General features: G+C 40.2%; 1 protein-coding gene across 2 annotated transcripts in view; it reads right to left on the reverse strand.

Moving 5' to 3' along the window:
- Positions 1-15,437, reverse strand: part of PRKG1 (protein kinase cGMP-dependent 1) — a 1,945,024-nt gene that overhangs the window by 1,186,233 nt on the left and 743,354 nt on the right. The window lies entirely within an intron of this gene.

A 15,437-nucleotide genomic window follows, 5' to 3' on the forward strand; every position in this document is an offset into this window, starting at 1 on the left:
GTGTTATCGAAACATGATTGCGACGCACACTGATCAACTAAAGGTTGATTCTAAAAATAGTTTGATAGGATTCACATGTTCAGTTAGGTATTTGTCATATAACCACCGTTCTCATACTCATGGGATATTAGAGGATTACTTTAGACTTCATAGAGATATTCTGAAGCTGGCTGAGTGGTCCTGCCTGGTAGTGGCAGGTAAAGATTGAATCTGTGAAGACCTGGCTTGGGATTTCTTCTAAAATGTGATAAGCCTCAAGATCCTTAATAGATGGTCTTGCATTGACGTACTTTGAAGTCTACTGAAGATGATAGACCACTCATCAGCATAATCTTAGAATGACTAATTGATGGGTTTCTTTGACAGTTTCCAGTTGATGTAGTTCAGATCTGCTACACTCGTTCCACATTGAAGAGAAAGCATGCGTTTGATTGAGTAGCTTAGTATTGCTATCTCATGTACTTTATTATTTGTGAGAAATGGGGTATTTGGTTGGTAGTCAGGTTACCCCCTGTCCAAGCAAGGACCCTCACTCTAGTTAGGGTAAAGGAGAATCACACTCAGTTAACCCCCGCTCACCCCCTTGGTAGCTTGGAACGAGCAGGGAGGCCTAACTTCAGAGACAATGTATTAAGTATTTGTACAAACACACACAGTAATACAGTGATCCACTACCAAATGACACAACACAGGTTTGGAAAAATAGTAATTAATTTATCTAAATAAACAAGACCAAATACAATAAAAATCCACAACATACTGGTAAAAATATGAATATAGCACTTAAAAGCATGAAAACAGTACCTCTTGGCACAAATAGTGCAAGTTGGTATTATGTCCTATGGCGCCGTTTACTGATTCATTCGACCCCCAGGTACAGTACCTTAAGAAACAAGTAGAAAACAGGGGAATGTGGGGTCACTGGATCCAATATGCCACATCTGTTCCGGTGCCACAGAGCAGAAGGACAGCGGCATCAGGTCCTCACTACAGGGCGGTGGAGGTGAAGCGACATCAGATGCAAAGTCGGTCCCTTGGTTCCGGCAAATACGAAGTCAGGTGGAGTCACGATGCTTCAGGGCAACCTCACAGGGTTGCAATGACATCACAGCTCTTCTCCAGGCAGAAGTTCCTCTTGAATCCTTGAAGTAATCTAAAGTCTTGGGTTTTGGGCCCAATACTTATACCCCTTTCTGCCTTTGAAGTTGGCAAACTTCAAAGTAAAGTCTCAAGTGTTTGTAAGATCCTTTCTTGTCCAGCCTAGGCCCCAGCCACACACCATGGGGTTGGAGTCTGCACTGTGTGAGGGCAGGCACAGCCCATTCAGGTGTGGGTGACCACTCCTCCCATCCCTTCCAGCACAGATGGCTCATCAGGATATGCGGGCTACACCCCATCCCCCTTTGTGTCACTGTCTAGAGAGAGGTGCAAAAAGCCCAACTGTCAAACTGACCCAGACAGGGAATCCACAAACAGGCAGTCACAGAATGGTTTATGCAAGAAAATGCCTACTTTCTAGAAGTGGCATTTTCAAACACGCAATCTAAAAACCAACTTCACTAAAAGATGTATTTTTAAATTGTGAGCCCTGAGACCCTAAACTCCATATTTCCATCTGCTCCCAAAAGGAATCTGCACTTTAATAACATATAAAGGCCCCCCTGTTAACCTGTGAGAGAGATAGGCCTTGCAACGGTGAAAAACTAATTTGGCAGCATTTCACTGTTATGACATATAAAACACATCAACATATGTCCTACCTTAAACAACTACTGCAACCTGCCTGTGGGGCTACGTAGGGCCTACCTTAGGGGCGCCTTACATGTATGAAAAGAGAAGGTTTAGGCTTGGCAAGTGGGTACAATTGCCATGTTGAATTGGCAGTTTAAAACTGCACACACAGACACTGCAGTGGCAGATCTGATCCATGTTTACAGGGCTACTAATGTGGGTGGCACAACCAGTGCTGCAGACCTACTAGTAGCATTTGATGTACAGGACCTGGGCACCTCTAGTGCACTGTGCTAGTGACTTACTGGTAAATCAAATATGCCAATCATGGAAGCCAATTACACATGTATTGTACACAGGAGCACTTGCATTTTAGCACTGGATAGCAGTGGTAGAGTGCCCAGAGCATCAAAAACAGCAAAAACAGAGTCCAGCAGACATCAACAACCAGGGGAACAGAGGCAAAAAGTTAGTGGAGACCACGCCAAGGATGCCAGGTGACCCTGGATGACTCACCTATTCTTCTTGTGCCTGAATGTAGAGTCTTCTGCTGGTGGGGAAGGATTGTGCTGTGAAACACTGCAAAAAATGTGCACTGTGCAATCATGAGGAAAGGATTCGTATCAAAATTTTCACCACACCAAAGCTGTACTTTGCTGAGATTAGTGTTGAACGTTTTCTTTCATGAAAGTGAAACACCCACTTTCACTCACTTATGATTTCTTTAATCTCCTTGTCCTATCACACTGGCAAAAAAGACGTCGAAATGCAGACATTTGTGAAGATTTATAGCAGTGAGAGAGCAAGGATCTGCAGCAATCAAAAGATGAAATAAGGCAGGTTCCTCTATGCAACGGTGAGCAGGAAGTGAGGTCCATGGAGACAGCGAACACGTTATCTCACTGTCATTTCTGAAAGGTTGTGGCCTCCGTGGGCCTGAACCTTCACTCACCCTATCTAGATACCAGTTTTGTTTTTCACTTTTTGACAGGTGTGTCAGAGCACATCAGAAATCAAAGAAGCTCAGGAATAGGGAATCAACAGGAACAGAAAAACATCTTCCTACTGCCGGATGTGATCCTTCCCCTAAGAAGACTAGGTCTTTAGTGTCATATGGAACAAAAATGCGCATGTATTTGTTTATTTTCATATGTGTTTGTTAAACAGCATCCTACTAAAAATAAACTACAAAAAAGTTAAAGGGGACTATCTACATTGCGAGTCTTTTGAGGCCTCTGTTGCATTACAAATTCTGTGTGAATTACAATAACAAGTGCGTCAGCACACTATTGTTTTTTATATTTATTTATAATTACATTAGAAGCTCCAGTTGTATCAAACCACAACCATTTTCTAACAAAGGCTCGGTACATTTTACACAACTTTGCTACTAACACAAATGTTAGCTCGCTTCCGTTAGAGAGGAGCACACGAAGTTTGTCTCTTTTTCATACATTGATGTGCTCCTGTGAGGCTTAAATTTTTCATTAGGGCATAGTGCTATGCAATAAGTATGACAACACCATTTTACAAAAATAATTTAAGGTCACTTGAAATATTGGTGAAAATGACACATCAAATAATTACCTTATAACTCTCCCAAGAGTAAATATTTGGTTCTAGACAGTGCATGTGCTTTCTGTTCTTTGCCTGTCCTATTATTACTATCCATGAAAAAAATAGGATAGCAATCACATTTCAAACGATATGTTAGCAGGTTTGGTGTCGGAGAAACTCCATGGCTTCTACAGACCAAAGCTATGTTGGACTAGAAGGAGAATAAGTAGGTAACAAACCGAATCCCTTGCTGACACACACTATTGTATTCCTTGGTCTCATTAACTGACCACCAAAGTACTATACTATAAAACATTGTGACAGCGAACTTTGTGCTTCGCCTCAGAACCTAAGGCCATGAACAAGGCATAGGAAACTCTGCTATGACATGTGCTGTGACATTACCCACACTCTTCTCTTTTCATCCAAGGCAATTACCACGACCTAAAGCTCAAAAACTACAATTTTGCTCTTTGATGATTGAGATCCCTCCTCGGTGTACAGTGTACTTTTTCTGAAAAGCTAGGTTCACAACCTCATACGGTAGAAACATGACAAAGGGCTTGATTACAACTTTGGCGGCTTTGGCAGATGGGATACTCCATCACAAAAGTGACGGATATCCCACCCCCTGTATTACAAGTTTCATTATATCCTATGCAACTTGTAAAACGGCGGGCGGGATATCCGTCACATTTGTGACAGAGTATCCCATCTGGCAAGGTCATAATCAGGCCCATAGTCTTTACATTCCTTCAAATGCAGGACACAAACAATGCACAAATTGTGCACGTGGGAATAGTAAAATGAACAAAATATACTGTGCCTTTGTCTTCTTTACAATTACATAGTGCATAGGACATGGATATATAGGTACTCAAATGTATTTCAGAGATTATTGCACTCATTCTTGTTTTCTTCTAAATCTTTAAATTAATAACTGTCTCAGGTGCAAGTCCTGATTACCTGCTGTGAGCGAAAAAATCAGTTCTTTACTTGGAAATTTGTGTGACTAGATATAGTTTTGAGCCGTTTTCTTTTTCCCCAGATTATTTCCTTCACGTCCACCAATGAAGTAATTACTATTACAAGTTTATAAAAGTCTGAGCACAAATGAAAAAGATTGGATGTGCATCTTCTACTTTATTAAAGCTCTAAAATATCTCAGATTCTGAAAAATGTTTTAATTGGGTTATTAAACATATAGGCAGAAAAAAAGAAAGAGGCTCTGTTGATGGTCGCCATGGACAGGACAATAGACAATGCTTCACATGGTTGGGCTCGGTTATTTACCAAGGGAGACAATCAATTAGCTTTTAAAGGGGAAACATAGAAAAAATCCTCAAAACCCAACCCAATCTTTAGGAATTCTTGTTTTTCCTATATGTTTTTTATGCAGCTTTGGGCAAAGAGAACTATTTTTTGTCCTATTCCTGAATGATCTCTTCACACAATCTCTAGACCAGTGTTATGCAGAAAGGTGGTATGAGTAAACCTGATATAAGAAGACAAATTAATAGTTTGGTGGATTCTTAGTTATGGTAAAGTGGTAGCAGGTGTTTTTATAATATTTAATGATTTCCACATGAGTACACAAGTTAGAAAACGTGAAGTAGTATAAACAAAAGTGCTCCTGATATCAGTTCTTAGTTCTAGCATCAGAAGAACAGTAAATGTCATAAGAAATTATAAACAATCCAAAGATTGGTCGTTTACTCTACAATTACACCAAAGTAAAAGTACACAGCAACTACATACAGCACATGATTTACTGTCATAATAGCAAACCCCAAAGCTATGAAAAAGTAGGAAAATGACTACAAACCCTTAATGATGGGAGAGGAAGTTATATAGAAGATACAAAAGTATATTCTAACTCCAATGTAGAATAGCCAACCACAGCACCAAACTGCCTTGATCTCAGCCACTGATGACATCAGAGACCTTATCGACTGGGGAGAAACAGCAATCCTGATTCTCCTCTACCTCTCAGCAGCCTTTAACACCGTATCTCATCACACCGTGATCAGAAGACTGCATCACATCAGTATCCAATAAAACACCCTCTAGTGGATTGCCTCCTTTCTTACCGGAAGAATGCAGAAGGTTTACCTACCTCCATTTACTTACGAACCCAAGGACATCATCTGCGGCGTCTCACAAGGATCCTCCCTCAGCCCCACCCTCTTCAAAACCTACATGACCTCTTTGCCCAACATTGTCAGATCCCACGGACTAAACATCATATCCTATGCAGACAACACCCAGATCATCCTCTCGCTCTCAGATGATCCCTCCAACACATTAATCAACTTCCAAAGGTGGATGAAGAGTGTCACCAAATGAATGAAGGACAACTACCTGAAGTCCAACATGGACAAAACAGAAGTGCTGATCTTCTGCAACAACACCTTTTGGAACAACTCCTGGTGGCCCTTGAAACTAGGACCAACAACAAAACTGACCAATCATGCTAGTAACCTCAGCATAATCCTGGACAGCAAACTGACCATGAAGTCCTAGATCAACACAGTTGCCTCTGCCTGCTTTCACAAAATTCGTATGTTATGAAAAGTCTTCAAATGGCTCCCCTTGAACACCAGATGTGCCGTCACTCTGGCCATAATCACCAGCCAATTACAGTACAGCAACACACTCTATACCTTCTGCAGTGACTCCACACCATAAAGACTTTCCCCTGCCAGACTCATCTTCAACCTCCCCAGATGGACCCATATCATCTCCCACCTAAGAAAACTCCACTAACTCCCCTCACAGAAGAAATGCCAATTCAGATTATGATCCATGCCTACAAAGTACTGCACAACCAAAGACCACCTTCATAGACCAGCGCCTGAACTTCCACCACCCCATTATACACCTTCGATCTGCCTCCCTCTCACTTGCCCATACCAGCTGCATCCAACAAAGCAATAGCGGAGGATGCTCCTTCTCCTACCTCGTGGCGAAATCCCCAAATTACCCCCCTCTACAACTATAGACCTCCTCCTCTGGAATTTCAGAGAGCACTCACGACCTGGCTTTTCCACTGAGTCACCTGAACCATCATGACACTCAAGCACCTGGATACCCTCTCAGGTGATAAGTCACACTTTATAAATCCACCTGATTGATAGAAGTCTGCATTAAACAATTTTCACAGTAAAAGTGAGGACTGACCACTGTGTTATTTTACAACAAAAGGCCATTGCCATGATGTTATAGAAAATCATTTCTGTCCATTAGTGCCAGTGGCATATATAAATCTCACTGGAGCTTACAGTATGTGGTTGCATTTCATTTAATGTCACTCTTTTTGACACACAAATGTATTCATACATACACTTATATATGTACAAACATAAACACATGCTCCTCTCTGCTCCCACCACTACACAGGCTTAGTTCTACCAATATAGGGTAAGCTCATGTCCAAAGCACACAGTTAAACACAACCTCATCCACAATCATATATTTTATCAAAATGTATCTTGACCTGATGAGACAAATGACTTTCTGAAATGAGCAACCTCCTCCTGGGTGTCAGTGTAATGCAAAACATTCTACGGTCTACTGTTAAATTATGTATACATTGCATTTCTCTTAAAAAGGTTGTTCTCAAACGGTGGTCTGAGGACCCCTTGGGAACCTGTGATGCCTATTCATGGGAGTCTGTGATTCCTCAAAAAAGTAAATAGCATTAACAGAATAATAAAGTGTATATAAATAAAGGAGCAAAATTGAAAAATGTAAAACATTCGATAAATGTGAAGAAATTTTAAACTGGAGACTAAAAGTGAACTGATATCTTCAAGTTGATTTGCGAGAGCAGTGCAAGTGCATCAAACAGAATAATGTATGGATGATGAGTGGCCTCAGTTAAATTTAGAAAAACTCGAACCTTCCCATTAAAATAAAATTTCGATTTTTTTATATTAGTGAATTAAAATAAAGGATGTCATCATTTATGTATTTGCTTAATGAATGCATGCTACCATATTGTTTTGTGGTTCAAATCAACGAAATTGCTTAGGCTGGGGTCCCCATATTCCAATGTTGGCACAGTGTGAGTTACAGGATTCCAATAATGATTCAGTGGGTGTCCCCGGATTTCAGTAATAAATAAGTGGGGATTCACAGAAGTCAAAAGGTTAGGAATCATTATCTTAAAATAACACAGAAAACGAAACACACCTTTTTAGCTTTGTTTTGTACATGTAACAATTAGCAAATATGTTTCTAAATCACTTATAAAACCCTACCAAAGCATTGTCCTAAAATATCAAAGAAAAAAAGCACATCCTTTTGCCCGTCACTTTTTTCTACATGCTGCAATGAACAAATATGTTACCACGTCACTTATAAAAACCTACCAAAGGATGATGGCCGCATTTGTTTTTGAGCAGGTCATTACCTGAAGTGATTGATGCTCTGGGCGCTTTTACTAACCATAATAAGCTGAGCTTTTTATTCCATCTCCAATTTTGTTTCTAATGTTTTTCTACGTGGATGAACTTAATGCAAGAGTGAAACTTTGAAGGGGCCGTCCGGGGAATGATGTCATAACACCTTTGTTTATATCTTTAAACAAAGAGACATTTTGGAATGCCCACTGTTGGTGATTGTTAGAGCTGCAGGACGAGTGAATAGAATTGTGTTGTGCTGCAATGCTAGTCGATATTGTGCTTTCTACTTACACAACAAAATCCAATACAATATTGCATCAACTTGCATGACACAGATTTTGCATAACACATATTTTCCACACCACAAGTTATTGCTAAAACAAGCGTTCAGGTTCATGGGTTTCATTTTAGTGTATGTATGACCCATGTGATGCAGGCCAGCTCTTTCCCTTTGCTGTCTGATTGGACACTCGCTGGTGCCCATGGTTTATGTCCACAAAGCGTTTAGGAAAATTGAATTTACAAACCTGTGGCCTACGAAACATATCACTGAGCAGCTATCTTTAACAAAAGATTCCATTTTATTTCAAGGCAGTAAATTTGATCTTTTAGTTCCCTGTTATTTAGTGCTTAGAGCACCGCCCAAGCACAACCAATCACCAAACAGAGGTAACAATCAAACAAAAACAACAGAATGAAGGAGTTTATGAAATAGTTGGCAGTTTTTAAAAATGCATGATACACCTTTTGCAGGCGTAATACTTTGCATCCAAAAACCAACGTGGGAAGTGACAGTTCATTACCTGACAACCAGACATGTTTTCAGTTTAAATCATCTTGGCAATCTCTGGGACCAAATTGCTTTCCCAGAATGCACTTCAACATTTCTATCCATTCAGACTCTAGCTTCTAATGGTTAATTCTCACTCCTGTTCTCTTCAAATCCATGTGCATGTATAAAGACAAAACCCAGTAAGTGATTTGTTGTGCTTTGGCAGTACTGGAAAGTGATTTACTCCCTTGACAAAAGTAAATCTGCAACCATTTTCATGAGTGAACAGGTGATCACAAAGTTATTCAAAATCTACTAACTCACATGTTTGTGGATGTTCGAAAAACTTTCAAACTAATAAGGGGTTCAATGTAACTTCACAAATTGCCTTAGGCAGTACAGCACTGACTAGACTAAACTTATTCGGCTAACCTCACAAGATCTTCAGTGAGAAACGTGGACATCTGGTCTCTTATGATTATTCCTATATTTTCTACATTTTTGGGATTCACAAAGAATCCCTGGTGTGCTCCTATAAATTCCTGAAAGCGGTATATTTGTATTTCGACAGTTCAAACGTTTTTTTCTGATCAGCTGAAAAAAATGTTTGAGTAAATGAGGTGGATATGTTCACTAGTATGATTATTTTTTCTCCACACCTTTCCTACACCCCTAATAAATATGAGGGTGTTGTAATCCTTTCCCATAAATGGTAAGGCACTTTTGACCTCATTTAGAGTTTTGAGGGAACTGAATAGCCTAGAGTTTCTGCAGCAACAAATGTGACAATTCAACCATACTGTTCGATTTCCACTATTGTAAATGCAGCAACCTTGAATTGGTGAATCATGGTGTGTAATCTTTAGTCTTTTTGTGCAGAGATAGTAAATATATTGCTGCATACTCAGTGGTTCAAATTTTAGCAATGTTGAAAGGATGAAAGGCTGAGTGTACCCACTGGGATTCAAAGCCTTCAATGAGCCAGTAAAATTTATGCAAATTAATCAATTTATTTGGTTATAAAAATCTTAACAGTGTACAAGCCTAATGGGGAGGAGAGGGTGGAGATCCCTTTGTACGGAAAACAAATCGTAATTTCATACAAAATTAGTACAGGAAAGTAGAGTTGCAAGTGTTTGCCCTAAAACCAGCCAACACCAGCAGTTTATTGGGCACCACCAGGTCACAAAAGATCTTTATCACAATCATGCGTGGGGTCCCCCAGGGCTCGATTCTCTTCCTTCATCTTCATCCTTTACAAAGAGCTGTTCAGAACTCTACTCATTAATAAAAATATCAAGCTTCACCAATATGCAAAGGATACACACCTCTACATGAAAGTCTCCTCTGCCTCAGACATCCAATGCCTCAACATTGTTTGCATATCATCCAGATCTGAATATCCGGCATCTACTAAAAGCTCAACTCAAATGAGACAAAATTCGTATTATTTGCCAAAAACAAAGAAGCTACATTACATACTTGGCTCAATGACATGAATCTTGATGACTTTGAATCTGAACTCTCACGAAACGCCAAATCACTTGGATTCTTCCTGAACAACAAACTCACCTTCAAGAAACACATTGCCAAAAAACACAATGAATGTACCAGCTCTCCTTTCCAAAGAAAGTCAAACCGTTTCTTCCAGAAAATGACACTTCAGAACTGCTGTTCAAGGCCATACTCTCACACTAAGATGGAAGTATTGTTCTACTTTCATGGCCTTCCAGACTCCACGCTGGCACCTGTTAGGGACATTGGATATGCTGTAGCACATCTCATTCAGGGCCTGAAGTAATATGATCACACCCTTCTTGGTGGAACTCCATTGGTTTCCCTTGTCACCCCGTACCATCTTCAAAACCCGTTGCATCATTTACAAAGGAATATTGAGGTTGGGAATGTCACACAAAACTGCTGACTTCCGTCATGCACCAACAAAGGGTACGCCAGCTTATTACGGAGAAAACGAGCTCTGTTTAAACTCCCAAAATGACTTTCCTTTATTATCTAGAAAGGCACCACACGCAGAGGAACTGAAAAGTATTTGCTTATCAAACAGATTTATTGTTGCAAGATTTATGTTTTTTCAGCGGCAACAATAAATCTGGGGATAAGGACATTACATTTTAAACATGCAAAACCACAGAAATTTAGCTGGTAGGGTTATTTCAAGTAACTATAAATTGTGCCCTAAGGTAACTATAACTCGCGTCCCCACCATGCACAGTTTTCTTCTCAATAACTTTACTGCAAATATTACATTGACATTATCAATGATGTTATAAAAGATGTCATGAGTGCTTTAATATCTGGGGAACTTAGCAGTGCATGGTGAGGGCGTGAGTTACAGTTACCTCAGGGGTTACTTATCTACAGAGTCAAGTCAAAACATGTTTTTTCTATGGAAACTAGGTCGCAACTAGGTCCTAACTACAACCACCTACTGGTGACCGCCAGTAGGTAATATATATATATATATATATATATATATATATATATATATATATATATATATATAGTTAGTTGAATATGTCAGTGACAACATTAGCATTCTGAACTAAAAAACTAAAATTTACCAGCAGAGCTAACTATACCTTGCACTGCTCATGACCTCAAATATTACATTACTCGTGATGTTCTATGACATCCTTTAAGACATATCTGATGACATTTCAAACTTTGAGACACCCCTTTTTTCTTGGGCCCCGCTTAATGATTTACCTTGAAACTCTCCATGCACAAACTAGGCAACACTTTTTGGTACATTTTGTCATCACTGGTTAGTTATATAAAGGATTAGTTAGAATAGGAATGCACTTTTTGTGATGCTAATAACTTTAGCCCCATTTGATGAATCTCCACAAAACTTTAAAAAAATGCTACCTTATGACTAGTTTGCACAGGGAAAGTTTGGGCTGGTCAAGCAGGGAAAGAGAAAGAGGGGGTGGGGTTCCAAACACATTTTCCACATCCATTTCTCTATAGAAACTTTAGACACTGATACAGCTCAAACCGCTGAATGGATTTAAACCAAATTTGACTGAAAGCAAGATCTTGATCCAGAAAAAGTGCTTTTTGTGGTGTAAGTCCGTTCAATAGTTTTGGAGAAATTAGGGTTTGAAACACTTGTACATTTAATTCCACAGAGGATCTGTAGAGCTGACAGATCTCAAAGTGAAATCATATTGGTTGCCATCACCTCAACCAGGAAGTTGTGGCAGCCAACTTAGGACACTGTGGGGGTCAGAATGACCCTGGCGGTCGGAGCTAATGTCGTGGTGGTACCGCCAACAGGCTGGTGGTACTTACCGCCGCATTATGACATTGGCAGGTTGGCTGAAGCCAACCCGCCAATGTACCACTCTGACCACCATGGCGGTAGCAGCCGCCGGGCTGGAGATAAGAATCACCATCCCGGCGGCCGCCATTGTGCCGCCGGCAGTATAATGACCCTGCCTATGGCCATGGTTTTTGTGGCGTTCGTAACGCCATGAAAACAATGGCGGTAGGCCCTATCAGTCAGAGGGAATTCCATCCCTGTCACTGATAGGAGGCCCACTGCCCCCCCAAACCTCTCCAAACATACCCCCACCCCTCTCGACATCCACGTCCTGTTCACACACACGCAGACACACACTCATCCACACATACATACATGAATGCATTCATCCATTCACGCACACATCCGCACCCACATCAAAACGTACATGCAGATTTGCATTCACATTTCCATACATACAAGCACTCACACACATTCATACACGCACTCACACACATTCATACAAGCATGTAAACAACACCAAACACAAACTTGCATTCACGCACACATTCACACACCCTCCATCCCCCTCCCCTGTCGGAGACCCAACTTACCTGGATCCAGGGGGTCTTCTGGCAGAGGATGGGACGAGGCGCTGCTACCGCCAGCAGCGCTCGCCAGCAGAACACCGACAGGCCGTATTATTTGTCACAATACGGCTGGCGGCGGTCTACTGACGTGGCGCTGCTGGTGGTAGCAGCGCCACCTTACCACCATCCACCAGTATGGCTACAGCCCTATTTCTGCCCTTCTTGTGGCGGAAATCCAGCTGTGGTCATACTATGGCGGACGGATGGTAGCTGCAGCAACGGTCTTTTGGCGGCCGTCACTGCGGCGGTATGGGGATTTTACCGCCATTGTCATAATGGGGGCCTATATGTGTATGTGTGTATATACATACATATAAATATATATATATATATAAATATATATATATATGTATATATATATATATATATATATATATATATATATATATATATATATATTGTGTGTGTGTGTGTGACCACATACACACATATATAGTTATAGTTAAGTATGAGGAGTTAGGTATAGAAAATCTATACTTACCTTTCATTGCTTTGTCCTACAATATTGCGGCCATGATATTTGGTGCTATTGAGATTTCCACCTTCATATTCCAAAGGCAGCACAACCTGCTACACCCCTGTTTCCCTTGCAGGCAAGCTCGCCACTGCTAGTACATCTCAGCACACCTGCTGCCAGAAAACTATCGAAGTGAGAGTGCACAAAGAAGACAACAGGCCTTTTCAATCTATGCACCCAGGATATGTAACAACATCCTTGTATCCATCACGAAAGCTCCAACTCTGCTCCATTTTAGGAAAGAGGTAAAGGCTCACCTCTTTAAAAAGTATTACATCACTATGCATTAACCGTGCACAACCCAGCTTCCTCTCCAATTACTCGCTGACCTCAAGCTTACCTTTGACCATGTGCAGTCTCCATGGCCTTTCGGGTAGGTTCATACTATAGACAAACCATTAACATATATCAATAGATATGTGCATACATGCATGACACCAACACTCTGCTCTCATCTATTTCTTCTTGAGACTGGTGGGTCATTAGGGCTTCAAACGAGAGTAGTGTATTAGAGAAACCCAAAACAAATTTAAACTGCAGTTTGGCTGAATTTAAATGCAGAGGATCCACCAAGCCCACTCCAATAGAAATTAGTCATTTTATTTCTGATGAACTTTGTCCCATACAAAAATTGCCACAGCAGTTCTTCGGGATAGCAGGCAAAGTTAATGTCAGGCTTGTTGAGAGTCCTGTCACTCACAGTGACCCTCTTTATAAGTGAATATTATTTTGTTTATTGTGTAACTTAGAATACAATGTGGATCTTAATACTTCATGCAGTGCTCATAGTTGTATTGTCACACGGTAGAGGTCCAGTTGCTGGGAAAAGAAGAAATCATTACTGCCCTTGCTATGTTAGTGGGATGTGTATATCTCTGAATAACTTCTTCCTGCATGTATTTGTAAGATTAGGCACACTAATCGGGAACAACCCACCATACAGTAAATGAATATCTATTCAAGACATAAATTGCATTTGAGTTAGGGACACATGCACCAGTGATGAGTTGGTGTTGCAGACCCTAACATGGGTGAAGTAATATGACATTACGTGGCATGATATGACACAATATACCTCAACCAAATCATGCATAGGATTAGTCAGGGTTAGTCAGTCTGCAAATCAATGTTAAAGAACTATTTCCTTCTTAAAATGGGGTTTTGAACGGATTTGAAATGTAATGTTCAACCTGATTCTAAAGTCAATTGAATTATTTTCATTGACTATAGATCACCACTGTATGGCTTCTTTGGAGGCACATGACACACCTGACCTTTGTGCACCTCCATGCAGTAGGAGAGGGTTCCTAGTGGAAGATACCTGGTGGAAAAATGATTTTACCTTGATGTTAGTGAATTTCCTATCGGCACAATAATAAAGTGCAATGATCCATCAATTTTTGAAGTTCTGCCAGAGACCTTACGGAGCAGCAAAGGTCGGAATTCTCTTTCTAAGCCTGTAAACCATCAACAGTACTCCCTCCTTCTTCACATCCTTTGGGATGTCTATAGTTATTCCAGCAGGATGCTTGCATAATTATCAGGCTAGAACATGCTGCAGGACTATTCTGCTTGACCTCAAATCCCCTTTTAATTATATCATATACATGACTGCTCCATTTCTTGGATCACAGAGGTCCATTTAAGCAGAAAAGTCATTAGATTAGTGGATAAGTGTGCACTAGTGCATAGGAAATAAAATAACTCTTCTTACAATCATGTACTTAATCGCAGAAACAATGTGAAACAATTTCAATGTAAAGAGCTTTGTATAAAAAAGAACATAATACCAGTCGAACAACTCTGCCCTTCAAACCATTCCATGGGAAGTGAAATAAACTTATTTAAATTTATGCAATAAAATAAAGTACGAGGTGAAAGACAAAAGACTGCTCTGTTAATTTGCCGGCTTAAATTCCTTTACCACAAAATGCATTGCAATATTCGATTCTAATCAAAATGTATATTTTTAAACAAAGTAATGGAGTTATAGACACATCAAAAATATGTTTTTCTTTTAAATGCCTTAGAAATTTCTAAGTCACCATCAAATACCGGGCTAAATGCTTATGGATTCATTTGGAAAGCTGTTGAATTTGCGATGGAGACATTGCAAATCGCCAAAATCATTACAGCATGTAGCAGACTACAGAATTTATTGGATGCAGTATTATTATTCACAAACTCTAAATTTTGCAGTTTCTAAAGGACCATGGTATACTGTAGGGGAATATGCAAACACCACTATTTCATTTTATCCCCTTTCTGAATAGTTTCATTAGACAAATTTTAACAGGTTTTTACCCTCCACAATATGTAGAGGTGAAATTGCAAATATGCAAAATTGGCCGCAGAACTCGAAATTTCTATTCTGGCTTAAACACCCAACTGCGCCTGTATAGGCATTTACCACAGCACTCAAAACAAGGGCCTAAACAGGGCCTAACTCGGCCACTGTAACATTGTAACACGTACTTGAGCTCAAGCCCTTAGGGCAAAGGCATGCACAATGGGATCACATTGAAGGATTTCCTGATGC

Source organism: Pleurodeles waltl, chromosome 6 (assembly GCF_031143425.1).
Source record: "Pleurodeles waltl isolate 20211129_DDA chromosome 6, aPleWal1.hap1.20221129, whole genome shotgun sequence".
NCBI classification, from domain to species: Eukaryota; Metazoa; Chordata; class Amphibia; order Caudata; family Salamandridae; genus Pleurodeles; species Pleurodeles waltl.